Source organism: Barbus barbus (genome assembly GCF_936440315.1).
Source record: "Barbus barbus genome assembly, chromosome: 25".
Lineage (NCBI taxonomy): Eukaryota > Metazoa > Chordata > Actinopteri > Cypriniformes > Cyprinidae > Barbus > Barbus barbus.
Window position 1 is genome coordinate 26,764,642 of NC_136753.1, and position 18,041 is coordinate 26,782,682.

Sequence of the window (18,041 nt, forward strand, 5' to 3'; positions counted from 1 at the left end):
GAACAAGAGAATGATAGAACGACAAACTGATAGAATGATAAAACGACAGACAGAAGAATAGAAAAATAGAACTACAGAGAGAATGGTAGAATGATAGAACGACAGAACAATAGAAAGATAAAATTACAGGAAGAATGATAGAATCATAAAAAAACAGACAATGACAACCAATGATAAAATGACAGACCGAATTATAGAATTATAAAACAATACACAGAATGACAGAATTATGAAACAAAGGACAGAACAACAGACCGAACAACAGAATGATAAAATGACATAAAACAATAGAACAACAGACAGAACAATAGATAGAACGATAGATAGAACGATATAACAATATGATAGCTCGATAGACAGATAGATCAATAGATCAATAGACAGATGATAGTTAGCCAGACATTTGTCTATGCTACAAAAAAAACAAGATACTTGGCTAACTGTATAACATGAAACAATTACTGAAATGTCAGCTGAATGTTTTGAATGTTCACCTTTAGTTTTCATCCTTTAGTTAAGATCTTAGTTAATAGATACTGATGTCCTGGGGTGCGTTTCCCAAAAGCATCGTTAGTTCCACTCTATTGGTAACGACGGAACTTGCAACCATAGTTGTTTTTTGGGAAACGCACCCCTTGTTTGAGAGTTTAACTGCATTAATCATAAGCATATGCTGTATCTTTCTTGGCCCTCACCAGCGGCATTTCCAGTCGAGCAGACAAATAGTCAGTTTGAAACTAAAGTGATTATGTCCACCCCACTAAGCACAGATAATAGCTCAGATATCTGTTGTTAATGCAGCGATCAAAGTGCTGTTTAAAATCCCATCGCCTGTATATAGTTTATTTTCTTTTCCAAGCCACATCCAAATCTAACACAGATCTTATTTGTGTGAAAGAAACATACTGAAAATCCAAGCCAAACTGAGAGGGACTCATTTCTATGAAGTACTTGTTCATGTTTCCCCATGACAACTTTAGACGATTAAAATCATCATTCATTTGTTCTCTCTAATCCAAAAACAACAAAAAAATTGCAAAAAAAAATAATAATAGTAATAATAATAATATATATATATAGTTATAGTTATTGATTCACAATATTTTTCCTGTGTCCTCAATATGACTTTGTCCTGTTAGGCTTGTAAAATCCCTAACTAACAAAAGCCTAATATTCTAATAACATCATCCTCCAGGAAGTGACATCACTATGATGGGAAAACAACCAAAAGAATTTGATGAATTATGATTTTTTTCTTTTTTGGAGGTTTGTCTCATTCAAAAAAAAAAAGAAATATTGATATATACACACCTATAAATATGTAGACAGGCATAATAGTTAATTAATAGTTTTTAGGTTTTTCTATAAGACTGTAAAACCCCTCTATATTTAGTTCTCTGTCCATTTGCAGAAATACTACCTTACATATAAGCATATTCAGTTTACAACACATCACAGATTTCAAAATGTAATGCAGAACATAACCCAGAGATTTTTTTTTTTTTTTTTTTTTTATATTATTGATAACAAGAGATGGCTGCTGTTGTGATTATGGAGTTCACAAGGAGAAAAACAACACACCCACCCCAGAAGTGGACAACTCCAATCAGATCAGACGGCAGCACGCACCAAGAGCAAGCGGGCCAATTTAATCCACGAAACACACATACACATACACACACACACACACTCATTTTGAAGGCAACCTCGCACGGCTTGTCGCTCTGAATTAAGCAAGAGCGGCCTGACACGAGCGTACAACGAGAAAGGAAACTCCACATCACACGCTCACTTGTTTCCCATCTCCCAACACCTTTTAGCACACAAACATACGTCCGCTCTCTAGCGAGCTTGTCACTCATTCAGTGTAGCAGCTCCGTCAACCTGAGCTAATGCAACTTTTTCCACCTCACCTGCCGCCTTTAACCTCGTCCGCTCGGGCCACAGAATCCATTGTGCGCAGCAAATCTCTCCCATCCATCATCTGTGCTACAGGTGCAGCCGTGCCTGCCGGGCGGATGCTGATTTCCTAGTTTCACTTACAACAGAAGGACAAAGAGGTGCCAGTCCACCCACGCCTGAGCAGATATTTACCACCCTACCCGATGCCAACTTCCTAATTGTTCAAACTCATTCATACGTCCTCATATACTAGCTGTACACACCTCAGCGATTCCTTCATTTAGTACACACTACACCCACACAAAGACAGCAGGACACGGGTCCTCCAAGAACATGCGTCCAACAGACATTCACACTTTCACCAGAGCGAGTGGGAAGTGTTGTGTTGCTCGAGTAGGTTTTCGCACCTTTAAAACGCTACACAGATTACAGGGTTCGGTACCCCACACCGCTACCATAGATCCACACGTTGCATGACTCGCTAAAAATCACATTTTACACCTTCGATTGCAACACTCTGGAGTTAAATATCAGCGCTAGAAAAGCAGTTTTGACCGGACATTCAGTGCCAAACCACTATCCCCCACAGACCAAGTGAAAATGCAACACGCTTTTGCCAAAAACTCTATTCTCACCTTTTACAATACCCTGCAGTTCTGCTGACAAATGGCGTGTTTATTCCTTTACAGTGCTTGTTTGTTGAATAATTGGTAAGAATTAATCAGTTGCCATATGTCTGTGTTTCAAAAACTCTGAGAATTTGATTAGTGCTACTAGTTGACTCAGCTGAACTTGGTAGATCTTCTCTTGACCTGGTTTGTTCTGATCTGCTTAGCACATACCAACTCCAGCTGAAACTTCCTAGAGACATGGGATTCTTTCTGATATTATTCTCACTTTCCCACTGGGCTGAATAGGCCTGATACTTTACCTCAAAGGTTCATGTTAAATCTCTGGGTTTCTCTGAAGAAAACGGTCTATAATACTCTGCAGTATAATATTTGACATGCAGGGTCAGGATACGTTCCCTGCAGAGAAATACAGAGCTTAGAAGAGTTTGGACTAGCTAAAATCCCAATATGGACAGGATTTATATGGCCAATGTTGGTCTGTTACAAACACAAGCTAGTCAAGCTGGTTATTTTTGCATGTAGACTGCCATTACCAGTTTAACATTGCTACATGACCACCTTGAACAGCTTTAAAACTCTTAAAGCATATTATTTGGTCTGAATGCTACCAGAAAAATGTAAACCAGCTACCAGTCAAACTATCTTATATTATTTTTTAAGTAGACTACATTTTGTTGGAGTTGCTCAATTTAAACTGCACAGGTTAAAAATTACTTATACAGGTAACAAACGTCCTTTATTATATCAACTTCAATATTAATATAGTAAATTTTACTATATACAGAAAACATACTAAGACAGGAATTGCTCATGCAAAACTTTGTTGCTGTGATGCTAAGTTGTTTGTCAGGACCTTGCTAAGGTGTTCTGGGTGGTTTTAATGTACTGTTTACCGCTGTTCAACAAATTTTTGCAGGCAAAATTCATAATTTCAGCAAAAGATTTCCCCACTCAGACTTTGCATTGGTTTTAGTTTGTCATGTGAATATGCTGTTGATGAAAGTCAATGGACATTGTTTGGCCACTAAATTCTCTGCAGGCGCACTGTGGTTACTAATGTGTTCTTGGTGGTTTCTTACTGACCCAAGTTGCAATAGTAAGTCTGGCGACTAGGAAAGTAATAGCACGTGCAATTTGAGGTATCATTCAGGTCTGAAACACAAACGGTGCGAGAACCCTCCTGATGCTTGCCTATGAGAAAATACCAATAATTAATGTTTGCTGCATACATCCCTGCTACTTTTTTCCTGGGAATTTGTATTTGTCAGTTTAAGACTTTACAGCTCACTTTTCCACCTCATTTTATGAGTTCCCCCCTCTCAATGCTGTATATGGAAGTTAATTATTTTTTTCCCTCCGCAGAGGCCAAGTGGAGGTTGGCAGCCGAAACAGCAGAATACGCACGCAGGGAAGGTAGAGCTGCCTCAGGTAACTCCGAATACACCTCAGGAGACTCTCTCTCTGATTAAAAATGACAAATGTTCCAGTGCTGCACTTTAGGTCTTAAAAATTTGCCAATAAAAATTATTAGCTGCCACAAACTGCATGTCCTGCAGTTTTTCTTCCCTTAAAAAATGATTACTAGAGAAATGAAAGCTCATTCGGGCAGTAAAACACGTCTGCGTGTGCAACTCTAAACAACTGTTTCTGCTGCTTTGGACGGGTCATAAATAAAAACGTCCTCCTGCTCTCTCGCTCGTCCCGGAGCAGACAATGAGAGGATGCACATGCGCACACCCACACCAAATATCCTCACAAACTTCAAGTGCCATGTGCTCACTAATTCTCACAGGTTTATACTGCCAAATATTTAGCGTCTTCTACAAATGACTAAAGTCACAATTTGTTTTTGTAAATGTTATAGGTCTCAAGTGTCAAATTTCACCACCAAATCAACATTAACACAATAAATGCAAAATTATATTTCCGTAAGGAATACAAAGTCTATTTTAAGGAGTGTTTGCATTTTGACATTTATTTCATTACAGTTAGTACAATTTCCCCCACATTTTCATTACCTAATGAGATTTTTTTTTGTAAATCATTATAAATACCAATATTCTCAATGGCAATTCTTAGATTTTCTATACTGTAAATGTTTTGTTTACATTTATTAAACATTTACTTACAGTACAAATTACTATAAAAGTATTATTTAAAATCAGCATAAAACAAATACTACCATAAATATATTTTTGCTTTACAGTACAGAGAATGAGATACATAAACATGCAACAAAAACAGAATAGTGCTATAAACAGCAAATAAAATACATACTAAATATTTAAAATGTAATATATAAATATTTAATTATTCATATTTTTAAAAAATATTATTATTATTTTATTTTTTTTACATTTAATGTATTTTATTTTGCAGTGGAAATGTTCCTGACAGGTTTCATAAGATCAGCAACACATACTTTCCAGACAGCAGAAGAAGGTTTTTATTACTGAGCCGCTCACACAAACACACACCCTCATTCACACAGCAGCTTTAATATGTCAGTACATTGCCATCCATCTCTGTCCGTTCCTATCAGCTCAACTGCTATTACTGGCTCATACGCACACGCACACATACACACACACACACACACACACACATAAACAAGCCAGAGGAATACACGCTTCAAAGAGCCGTTAAACTTCCCATTTAGGGATGTAACGGTATGAAAATTTCTAATCACGATTATAGTGACCAAAATTATCACGGTTATCAGTATTATCACGGTATTGTTAAAATATGCTGGAGATGTTCAAAAAGTATACCACACATAAATCACTTCACCAAGTTTCATACTTCAAAATCAACAAACAGCAATTAAAATGACTTTTTGTTTGCATAATCACTAAAACAATAACATTACCAATGAGGTCTGGATTTTAAATGACAATTTGACTGACAACAGGTTAATAGCATGTTCAAATAAATAATGTAAATGTTCAAATAAAGCTTTGAAAAAGTTTTACATAAAGGTAGACCACACATTTCAGCCTTTTAAAGAAAAGGGTTAAGTTAAAATGATAATTGATTAATAAATGATTATATGTATTTTATTTGCTCCATAAATAATTCTATATAGCTTATCTGTATTGTTTAAATGTGTAGAATCCACATAAGCTTGGTTTTTATCAACCGGTTAAAATTTACAGCAGGTCATGCAAATTTGGTCAGTTTTTTGGCCAGACAGAAACTGCACACAGGCTGAATGTAAATAAGTGTCTGTAAATCCAGTCACTGACAGCGGGTGGCGCATTATACGGAAAAGCTGAATTACAGCTGATTCCCGTGAACTCCGCGAACACTTCCTTTAGGTATTATATGGAGCGAAGATGAAAACAAAATGCCATCAAATCGTTTCTGAAGACAGTCAGAACCTTCAGAGGTACATTCATATAATTAATTCATTGATATATTCATTTGTATAATTCCCTCAGCACTCTTTTAAAACCTCCCAGCTTTTCCGCCCAGTTTTCACTCAGAACGAAACTACTGTGCGCACGTGAGACTATTACTGAAAACTCTGCTTTATGCCGGACAGTATTTCTTTATCGCGAGTTGTTCAAATCACGGTAATCGAATACGGTTTTAATGATAATTAAAATATGAAACGGTAATACTAACCGTGGGGAATTTTATCATGATTTATCGTCAAACCGGTAATCGTTACATCCCTATTCCCATTTAAGGGTTTTCAGCCCTGAAGTTATAGGTTATATGGGGTCGTACTATGCACACTCACATGTAAACACACTTTCCGATGCCGGCGATTTCAACCCTTTTTTGTCATTTGAAGAAACCCCTTAACCCAAAGCATGTGGCGTTTATTTGGTATTTGGACATGATAACAACTCAATTTACAAAAAGTAAATTAAGGCTTCAAAACATCATAATTCCAATAATCAGATCAATGCATACAGGTATAATTAAAACAGAAAACACTGGCCGATACCAATATGGTCACTGATACATCAAACATTCCTGCTGTCAATCCATTTCTCTGTCTGTACCAACCCTTAACCTTTCTGTAATAGCAGCTCTCTATGAACACCCTGACCATAGAGCACTACCTACGGCAATGCAACAGGGCTCTGAGACCCCCTGCAACCTGTACAAGCCATAATGGATCTCTGTGTCTGAAAACTGCAAACGTATTGTGAGTGTTTGCAGCGCTGCGGTTTGTTAGGTTTAACGTCACGCTGAAGCATCAGGGTCATGCATGCCTCTTGGGAAATTTTCACCCGGGGAGATGCTTGTTACGTGTGAGACATGTTCGACAGAACCTATCAGCCCCCCAAAAAAATGAAGAAAAAAATGACTGAAGTGGCAGAGCGAAACTCTGAAAGACAGTGGAGACATGAAAATATTGAGAGCGTTTTAGGAGGAACACTAAAAGCATTGTCAAAGTGCACTTCAAAGTGCCCTTCTGCACGGGGTTTGAACTGAACACGCTCATTTGAAATACTCCCAACGCCCAAGCTGTCAAAAACCCGAGAGTGTGAAATACCAGAGAGGGAAAAAAAAGGAAAGTTCAAGTGCTGAGTGAGAAATGAATGTCAAAGATCTTCACCTGCATAACTGTTCTCGAAGAAAGCTCATAGTAACATGCTTAACTGTGCAAATTGCATGAAGTTTTATATTAAAAAGGTGCAATATCTTGCAGTTTATAGTGCAATAATTTGACTGTTCTTTCATGCTGAGGTGCAAAGATTAAGGTTCAACCAAAAAATTTATTTGGGCATCACACAAAATACATTTTCCTTAATCATGCCCCAAAAAGGCAGAAAAAGCAGCATAAAATAGTCCATATGATATATTTGCTTTATTCCAAGTGTTCTGAAGGCAGACAACAACTTGAATGAAACTGAAGTGATTATTCACTGAAAATCTTCATATTCAAAATTGCTCCTCAACATCATGCCATTGGTTCTCGCATATATCATAGCCAAATGTATGACGTTATTTTACTGCCAAATGTCGAGAGCGCATTTTTGTAGCGCAAAAGTAGATTAATACAATGCACGAGCGTGAATCTCCCCCCTCGCATGCGGATTTCCTTTGCTCTCGCACAAAACCGGACGCACTTAAACGTGTCTCTTCTCTCGCTCAAGTGGGTGATCTATTCCTTTCAATATCAGAAAAAAAGCAATAGTTGCAATAGACAGTCTGAAAGTCAAATTGCAAACATCTACTTAGTTACTTAAAAAGAAACTGAATAAAACCTTTGCGTGTGTGCGTTTGATTGTCAATTTGACGCTTATTTATGCAAATATGCAATTAAAATGGAAACGTATTCTCATTTACTTCTTTAATAGTTGTCGGTCAGCCCCAAGTGAGGTGTTAGCGAGAGTGGCTAATGAAAGTCTTTCCGAGGGAAACAGAGGCTGTAAATTAGCATAGAAAAACATATTTCAATTGCCAATCTAATTTAGCACCCATGGCCTCTGGTGGGAGTGGTGTGTGTATTAGTATTCTACAGGGCTATTTGTATGTGTGTGTGAGCTTGTGTTTACCGTTCTCTGGCTATGATTGTCAGTATTCTAGTCCAGCTCCGCTTGCTGAATTCTCAGCTGCATCAGGTCCCCGGCACAAGTGTGTGCGCAACAGCTTTTATGCAGATGTTAAAGCAATAATTAAACCCCTACATTAACAGTACTGTACGAACACCACGCAGTAATAATGAGAAATCATCAACGTGTGTTTTCATGTGGATACGTTTGGGAGAAACATCGGCACATTTCTGAGCTGATCCTTACTTGAGGATTGCAATATTTTTCAAGCTTAACTCCCACTCTTTTTGTCTTTCTCTCACTCTCTCAGGTGCTCATTACAGGTCCATCTACTGCTCCGTGAGCTCCGCAGGGATGCCCACTCAGCCCCCTTCTCTTCCTGTCTTAGCCCCTCTCTCCCCTGTAACTCCCTTTTCTCTTATTTCCATCCTTTCACCCTTATCGTTGCCTGCAGAGGGAGTCATGCGGTCCTGCGGTGAGAAGAGAAAGGCGGGAAAAAACACAGAAATGGATGAAAGATGTACGGACTGATCTAAGAAATAGGGTGGATTCATTAAAAATCTTCAGTGGAATGCAACTGATGATGGTTAGCAGAATGTTCACGTTGCTCTCTCCAATGTTTTTGAAAGGCTACATTTATTTGATCAAAAACACAGTAAAAACAGAAAATGAAATGTGAAATATTATTACAATTAAAAATAACTGTTTTCTATTTGTATATCATTTAAAATGTCATTTAATTTTGTGATGCAAAGCTGAATTTTCAGCATCATTACTCCAGTCTTTAGTGTCTTTCAGAAATCATTCTAATATGCTGATTTGTTGCTCAAGAAACATTTCTTATTAATGTTATCAAAGTTGAAAACAGCTGTGCTGCATAATATTTCAGTTGTCAGGATTATTTGATAAATACAAAGTTGAAAAGAACAGCATTTTCAACTTTTAACAATAAAATTAAAGAAAAAATTTGTAACATTACAAATGTCTTTACTGTCACTTTTTTTCAATTTAATGTATCTTTGCTGAATAAAAGAATGAATTTCTTTAAAAAAAAATTAAAAATCTTACTGGCTCCAAGCTTACAGTAATGTATATAAAATTATAATTAAAACAATTTAATAAATGCTGTCACTCTGGATGCATTTTGTTATATGAATGAGTTTCACAACCTTTAATTGCTTTCCATCACTGAAAACAAACAGGTGTTGATTCAGTGACTGAATCAGTTTATTCAGTCAAGAATTTATCAAACAGAATCAAATAAGTAAATCCTGAGTGTTTGAATGATTCATTTGAAGAACCAGTTCATTAGAGTCATCTGTAGTCAAACAATCGTGACAAGCACAGACACACACAAAACTGGTCTTTGTGCAGCCTGTGAGGACAACCTAATAAAAAGCACGCTGTCTTGTCTTTACTTTGTGGTACACAGCCTTCATCAAATTGCATTCGATTCAGACCAAAGTGGCAAGTGATTTCAATGATCCCTCCCTTTAAGGCCTACAGAAAAGACGCAGTCAGACTGAAGCGAAAGCTTCAGAAAGAGAAGTTCAACTTCAGTACAAACTTGGAGGCATGAAGCACTCAGAGACAGATGGGTGAGCGAAGGAGAGGAGGAAGAGGACAGTCGGATGATAGAGAAGTGCTGGATGGAGTGATTAGTGAAACGAGAGCAGTAAGGCATGCTGTCATCCTCACCATATCCCATAAGGCCGTTCTCCTCATCAGCATGGAGGAGCTCAGATGAAATTGAATTCATTTGGCCATCTCTCTCTTTCTCTCTGAGGTGGGAAAGCAATGATCCATGTAATTATTATATATTATGGGAGGATTCCCAGTCAAGCAAAGCATCTAATCTTACAGTACTTCACTGCCCCTTACACACAGACACACGCACTCCAGGAGACACAAACACACATTTTGAATGTCACTCTCTGGAATAATCTGCCAATGGTTATTCTAAATGGACTGGGCCACTGTCAAAGTCATGTGTATGTTAACTAGATTGATAGACTCTTCACCTGTCCTTCATTTACTGTCTGGTCCTGTGTGTGTGTGTGTGTGTGTGTGTGTGGGTGTGTGTGTGACCTTCAGAATATGACATGCATGCAAACAGTTCATTATCATCTGGATCGGTGGCATGTGATGGCGAATTCTGCACAGGGACCAGAAAACACACACACACAAACACACACACACACACACACACGACTCCACGCTCCTGTAACCTGTCATGAATATTTAGCAGACGTTCTGATTTCTTGCCGTTTAGCCAAGCTCTGCTGATATGACATTTTATTACTTCGCCAATATAAACTGCGACACACACACCGAAACGCATGGTTAGGTAAACAGTACTATCACTGTCAGCACAACTTTAGGTCCGCATGGAATGTGTCACACATTTTCGGGTCTGATTGTGCGAGGAAACTGTGGAATGGATTTAGATAGAGAAATATGTTAAACAGAGTTAAGAATAAAACACTTCTGTTGGTAGCTGAAGGCATTATCAATAGGAAGAAACGCGCATAGAGTTAGGGAGTTGTGTGGAACTTTATTAATGACAGACATTGATTCAAAGTAATACAATTAAATTTACATTTATTTTCAAATATAAGACCTGCAAAATGAAAATGTTAATCAGAATTTATGGGTGGGCATTAATCTACTGTATCTATAATATAATATAATGTAATATAATACTTATTTTGTTTATTTGTATGGACATATCAGTATCAGTGACTATTTGCATAAGATAAATTTATTTTAGAATGCAAAAGTAGTAACATTACATAAAAATTTTCATTAGAATATTTGATTATATATATATATATATATATATATATATATATATATATATATATATATATATATATATGCACTGTCAAATGATTAAATCGCGATTAATCGCATCCAAAATAAAAGTTTGTTTACATAATATATGAGCTGTGTATATTTATTTTGTATATATAAATGCAAACACATACATGTATATTTAAGAAAAATATTATACGTTTATATATTATATTTTCAAAATACATACTGAATGTGTGAAACATGTTTTAAAAACATCCATTAAAGAACTTTCCGAGCAAAAATTTTTTTTCTTTGCCTTTTCACTATAAATTAGAAAACAGTTATTTTAATTTGTTAAATTTCACAATGTTATTGTTTTGCAGCCTTGGTGAGCATAAGAGACTTCTTAGAAAAAAAAAAGGAAAAACTAACCACCTCCATATTTATCTACAGTGGTGTGAAAAAGTGTGGCCCCCTTCCTGATATTTTATTTTTTTGCATGTTTGTCACACTTTAATGTTTCAGATCATCAAACAAATTTAAATATCAAAGATAACACAAGTAATCACAACATGCAGTTTTTAAATGAAGGGTTTTTTTATGAATAAAACATGCATAATACACACACCTGGGGTCATCCTGGCCCGCACGGAGAATAAAAGAGGTCATGCTTCGCTTTGAGAGAGTGAGGGGCACTGAGGCATTGCTATAGGCTGCAGACTTCCTATAAACACCTAGCATTGGGTTTATGGGTTTGGATAGGTATGACATGCACACACACACAGCTGATGCATGCTAAGCATTATTTCCCCCAAACAAAAACTTAATTGAGGTCACAAGCGTCCACGTCTCTCTGAATGGCATCAGCCCATGAGGTGCACTGAATATGAAGTGCATACTAAACACAGACTAACTTAGACTATACGTTTTCGCCTTTAGTCGTAAATGACCTTGCGGTACTATATGAGCATTTGTGACTCGTTGCCTAACAAGCAATTCATTACACAGCAATTAGACACCAAATTAATAAGCAGTTTAAATACGTACCCCTGTTAAGTGACTCGTCATCATGTGATTAGTTCTTCCTTCAAGTAAAATGCCCACTTAGGAACACACTCAGACATTCTCAGAGTACACAAGTGCACACATACACAAACATGCTTACAAAAACTCCATCTCTGTATGCTGATAATGACAAAAACACTGGTATGAGCTGAAACAGAACTGCTAACACACACACAACATGAGTCTCCAAAAGCCTCACCAGTCACCACATACTGAACGATTGGGGATGGGGAGATATAAACTGATAGAAAATTGCCCAACTTCTATAAATTTCTTCTTAGAAGAGCCAGATTCTCCTTTTGATTCACCTTTATAGAGCTATTTTTTATGACATGACATTTTTGTATGATATGTATGATTGTATGATTTTTTATTAAGAAACTAATACTTTTATTCAGAATGCATTAAAAATGCATTAAATTGATAAAAAGTGGCACAAAAAAAACCGTTTATAAATGTTACAAAAGATTTTTATTGCAAAATAATTTTCTATTCATCAAAGAATCTTGAAAAATATGCATCATGGTCATGACCACAAAAATTTTACTCAGCACATCGGTTCTCAACATTGATAATGATAAGAAATGATTCTTTAGCAGCAAATTAGCATATTAGAATGATTTCTGAAGAATCATGTGACTGGAGTAAGGATGCTGAAAATTCAGCTTTGCATCACAGAAATTAATTATATTTTAATATATAATCAAATGCAAACCAATTATTTTAATTTGAAATAATATTTCACAATTTTACTGTTTTTATTATATTTTTGATATATAAATAAATAATTTTCCTTTGAATTAGATACAAATCAATTGTCCCATTGCTACCAGTAATCTAAAAGCACTGTGATTAACTGAAGAATAAACCAGAGAGGTATGTGTGTGCCATTTCATTCCACTGGACGCTTCAATTTTCCAATCAACTAGCGGTTTGCTCAAGCGAGGGATGTTGAGGAGGCCTGTCGAAGGTTGTGTGTTCAGCTACATCTTCAGATATCCCAACCATACAGTTTAATGCACAACAAGCCAACCCTTAAATGGGACAGATATTTCCCTGTCAGCTCCTATATCTCAAGAGCACCTCAGACATCCACTGTCATTTGTGTAATATATCTCAGCAAGGCAGGCTGAACCGAAAATAAATTGCCCATAATGCCTTTCTCTGGAGTGGCCAAGCATTGAATTTCCATATATAAGGATCACTGCACAATTACAGCATATTTAGACTCATTTTATGAGAGAAACGATTGTAATTTTTACTCTTGAATATAGTACTTTATGGGAACTACGTGAAAACCTGCAAGTGTGTGCACTTACTTGGCAGATGGACAGAATTAAAGACCCTCAGTGGGAATAAAATAAGGTTCCGTGAGCACGTCAAAGGCAAAAAACATGTCTACTGGCCCAAAAGACACAGATGTTCAAGACAAAAATGACAAGAATGATGAATGGCTCCATCTTAAAATTCACCAGAGTTACGAGAAGCCCTTTCCAATTCTACTATTCAAAAAGTTCTTCTTTCCTGACACCTTACAGCTATAAAAGAGAGAGCAATAACTCATGAATGCCCTGCACTGTTATCCTAGAATCACCATAATCTAAAGAACATTTTCTCTAATATTCAGGGAAGCAGTGGTGGTCAGTAACGAAGTAAAACTTCTCTGTTACTGTACTTAAGTCAATTTTTCATGTATCTGTACTTTACTGGCGTAGTTTTATTTTGAGTAACTTTTACTTCACTACATTCCAAAGCATAAGATTGTACTTTTTTACTTCACTACATTTCATAAAACATATCGTCACTCCTTATAATACATCACGTGCTCTGAGACGCAGAAGCGGTGTCTGATTCATGAACAAACTGATTCTTTTCAATGAACCTGTTAAATCGTTTCGCAAATTGCAACAAACGATTCATTCGTGAATTGGAATGATCCGATTGCAGCTGTTCTCGAGTCGACAACTCACTGATTCAAATGATCCGTTTAGAGCGAGTCTCCAGTGAACTGAACTCACAAGTACCAGGAGCTCTTGTGAGCACGCAACTGATGCTGCGAAAAGTAAGTTACTAATGTTGAATTTTGGGATTAATTATTGTAACTGAAAATCATATTTAGGTCAAACTGTCAGCTGTTTGTGAACTAAATCTGCTGTAAAGGGTGATCTATTTAAGCTCACTGAAATGCTTGAATGCAGACAGATCAATGTCAGTGTCTCTATGTTTTAGGTCAAAAAACGAAACATTAAAATAACACAGATTAAATCAAATAACTCATGCACGTTCATATTGCTATGTTCACCAAGGCTGTATTTACTTGATTGAAAACACAGTTAAAAGAGGACATGAATATTTTGAAACATTATTACAATTTAAAATAAATTGTTTCTATTTTAATATCTTCTAAATTGTCATTTATTCCTTTAATGCAAAGTTGAATTTTCAGCAACCATTACTCTGATCTTCAGTGTCACATTATGCTTCAGAAATCTTTCTAATATCCCGAAATGCTGCTGAAGAAAAATTTCTTATTATTATCAATGTTAAACAGATCGTTGTGTAGCCATGGAAACAGTCGGGGAAACCATGATCATTTGTTTCAGAATTTTTTTGATGAACAGAATTTTCAAAAGAGCATCAAATGGATCATTATGAATATCTAGTCACTTTTTAATTCAATGCATCCTTGCTAAATTAAAAGTATTATATTCTTTCACACAACAAAATTAAATATTTGATATAAATATATGAATAATATATCTTACTGACTCAAAACCTTAACAGTACACTAAACAGTGTATGGCTCTGGTATGTCCTTCAAATATAATGTCTATTTTGCCCATTTTATTATCTGCTGGCACAGATAGTAAGTCAAATTGTTTAGAAAAATAATAGCACATCTCTTTCAACAAGCCGTACGATTCGAGGTATTATTTGTCTGTAGCACAAATAGTGAAGTTTCATTCTTATCAAAAGCAGTTTGTTCAAAAGGTTTCTGTGCTAAAATACCAATAAAAATGAGTGATTTTTTTCTCTCTTTGCTTGGGTCTATACAGCTGAAGGATTGACTGACAGATGAGGAATACAAGTCTGTGTGTGTTGGCGGGGAACAGTGGTTCGGTTCAGTTCATTTCAGTGGCCCTTGTGACCTCAAAGTGCTGTCAGCACTTTTAGGGTTCAACATTGACAGACAGACACACAGAAGCACACACAATTGAACACACAGCTCAATCTGAACAGACCCTACACAAAACAACACCTCCAGGAAAGAGACTTGGAGCAACTCTTTCTCCTTTGCTGTCTCGACTGTGTCAATCCAGTCAGACCTGCACAAATGTATGTGTTTGACAGAAGGCACCTGCAATGCTTCTAATGCCCCAAGAACATGAAATCATTTCTGTCTCTCGCCCTTTCATGTGTAAACTTCCAAGCACCCGTCCTTCACTTCAGCAAACATTACTGAATGCAGTGAAGTCGTACAACATGCAATAATGTCAGCTGATCTCTTCAAATCACCCACTAGTCAACTGCAAAAAGACAAGAGCTGAATAAAGTGAAGTGAAATAAGTCATTTTTGGAAAGAGTATGGGTCACCATGACCCATACTCGGAACTCGTGCTCTGCATTTAACCCATCCAAAGTGCACACACACAGCAGTGAACACACATATACACCCGGAGCAGTGGGCAGCCATTTATGCTGCGGCGCCCAGGGAGCAGTTGGGGGTTCGGTGCCTTGCCTTTATCACTTTATCCATCCATCCATTCATCCATCCATCCATCCATCCTTTATCACTTTGTGATAACACATATGGACACAAAGCGATGGATGGATGGATGGATGGACACATAAAGCGATGGATGGATGGATGGACACATAAAGCGATGGATGGATGGATGGACACATAAAGCGATGGATGGATGGATGGACACATAAAGCGATGGATGGATGGATGGACACATAAAGCGATGGATGGATGGATCGACACAAAGCGATGGATGGATGGATGGACACAAAGCGATGGATGGATGGATGGACACAAAGCGATGGATGGATGGATGGATGGATGGATGGACACACAAAGCGATGGATGGATGGATGGACACAAAGCGATGGATGGATGGATGGATGGATGGATGGATGGATGGATGGATGGACGGACGGACGGATGGATGGACGGACGGATGGATGGATGGACGGACGGACGGACGGATGGATGGACGGACACATAAAGCGATGGATGGATGGACACATAAAGCGATGGATGGATGGACACATAAAGCGATGGATGGATGGATGGATGGACACAAAGTGATAATGGATGGATGGACAAAGTGATAAAGGATGGATGGATGGACACATAAAGTGATAAAGGATGGATGGATGGACACATAAAGGGATAATGGATGGATGATGGATGGACACAAAGTGATAACGGACGGATGGATGGACACAAAGTGATAAAGGATGGATGGATGGACACAAAGTGATAAAGGATGGATGGATGGACAAAGTTATAAAGGATGGATGGATGGATGGATGGATGGACACAGTGATAAAGGATGGACGGATGGACGGATGGATGGACACAGTGATAAAGGATGGACGGATGGACGGATGGATGGACACAAAGTGATAACGGACGGACGGATGGATGGATGGACACAAAGGGATAACGAGCGGACGGACGGACGGACAAACAGACATATAGATGAAAGAGAGAAAGAAAGAAAAAACTGTCCCTGAAATAAGTTATTTGACATTGTGTGAAAGTTTCAGAAACAAACTCCAGCAGCCCTTGATATGTGACAACAAATAAAGACTTAGTATTCCATATTGAATTCCTCTGCCTGAATACACAAGACTCCTGAAAATAGAAACACAACCGTAAGATCAAATTGCTGCGGTCTTCACTGGTCCCTGCTAGCGTGAGACCAGGAGGAGCATCTCATTCCCCTGTAGATCGTAAAGAGGATGCTTTTAAACACCAAACAAATTGTACATTCAAGGTGACACGCTTAATTTCTGGGTTCATTTGAGCTGCTGTGCTCCTCCAAACCTTGTCTACACCAATGGCAGAATGTGTTTATGCTTGCGTGTGTATGTTGATCGGAGTTGTGATGCCTCATTAAGCAACATGTTCTGGTAGGGGTGGGCACAAGGCCTCGTCCTCCTGAATTCAGCAGCAGCATCATGCAGTTTTTTTCAGCCATTAACTCCTCCAGCATTAGACCTACACATTAACATGCAAGAGCTTTTATGACAAACCATTCCCCCACGTCAAGCATGTGTGTGGGTAAAGAACGGCCAGCAACGCAGCAGGACACTCCAATGCCTCCCACTGTCTGATGGACGGCAGCGATTTGCTCCATTTGCACCTGTGAGCAGGTAATAAATGAGGAGGTTCGCAAAGAGCTTTTACCCACAAGGACAAAGACAGCAATTTCACCCTGAGAGAGAAGAGGCTGAGTTTACCGTGCACTACTACACACACACATACACGTTTGAACCAGCTGCGTTACACCATATGGCCTCAAAATACGTGTGTATGCATGTGACAAAATATGTGTGTAGCCACAGCCATTACACCTTGCATGGCTGTTTTTAGGGTCCATAAGGTGCACCAACTGACTTCTGCCACTTACAAAGAAATAGAAAAAATATTTAAAGAAATAGTTTATCAAGAATGTTTATTATAATATTATTTATTATAATATTTATAATATATAATATTTATAATATTTGGATCTTGTATTTGTGTATTTAAAAAGAAAAAGATAATTGAAATAATCTGCATTTATATAAAATAATCAATTTAATTTAATATAGTGCAATTATATAATATAATTGTGAATATATACACTTGACCGAACAATAGAAATTCAGTTAGTTATAAAAATTAATACAAATTTGGAATCAATTACCATGGTTGAATATCCTGTGCAGTCCACTTTCCATTTTTAGATGAATCATTTCTTTAACTATAGCCATTCTTTCAACAGTCAATCATGTTCTTAAAAGGCATTAAACGAACAGCTACATCCAGTACTTTCGCAATTAAACAGCAATGAAATTTAGTTAATTAACTATAATAATCTAACACCATTAACATCAACGTATTAACAATTAGCAT

At 37.3% G+C, this 18,041-nt stretch overlaps 1 protein-coding gene across 1 annotated transcript in view; it reads right to left on the reverse strand.

Annotated features, from left to right (window-relative positions):
* The window catches only part of LOC306844805 (receptor-type tyrosine-protein phosphatase T-like), a gene marked incomplete at its 5' end in the record, with an annotated part of 223,783 nt that overhangs the window by 183,149 nt on the left and 22,593 nt on the right, over positions 1–18,041 (reverse strand). The window lies entirely within an intron of this gene.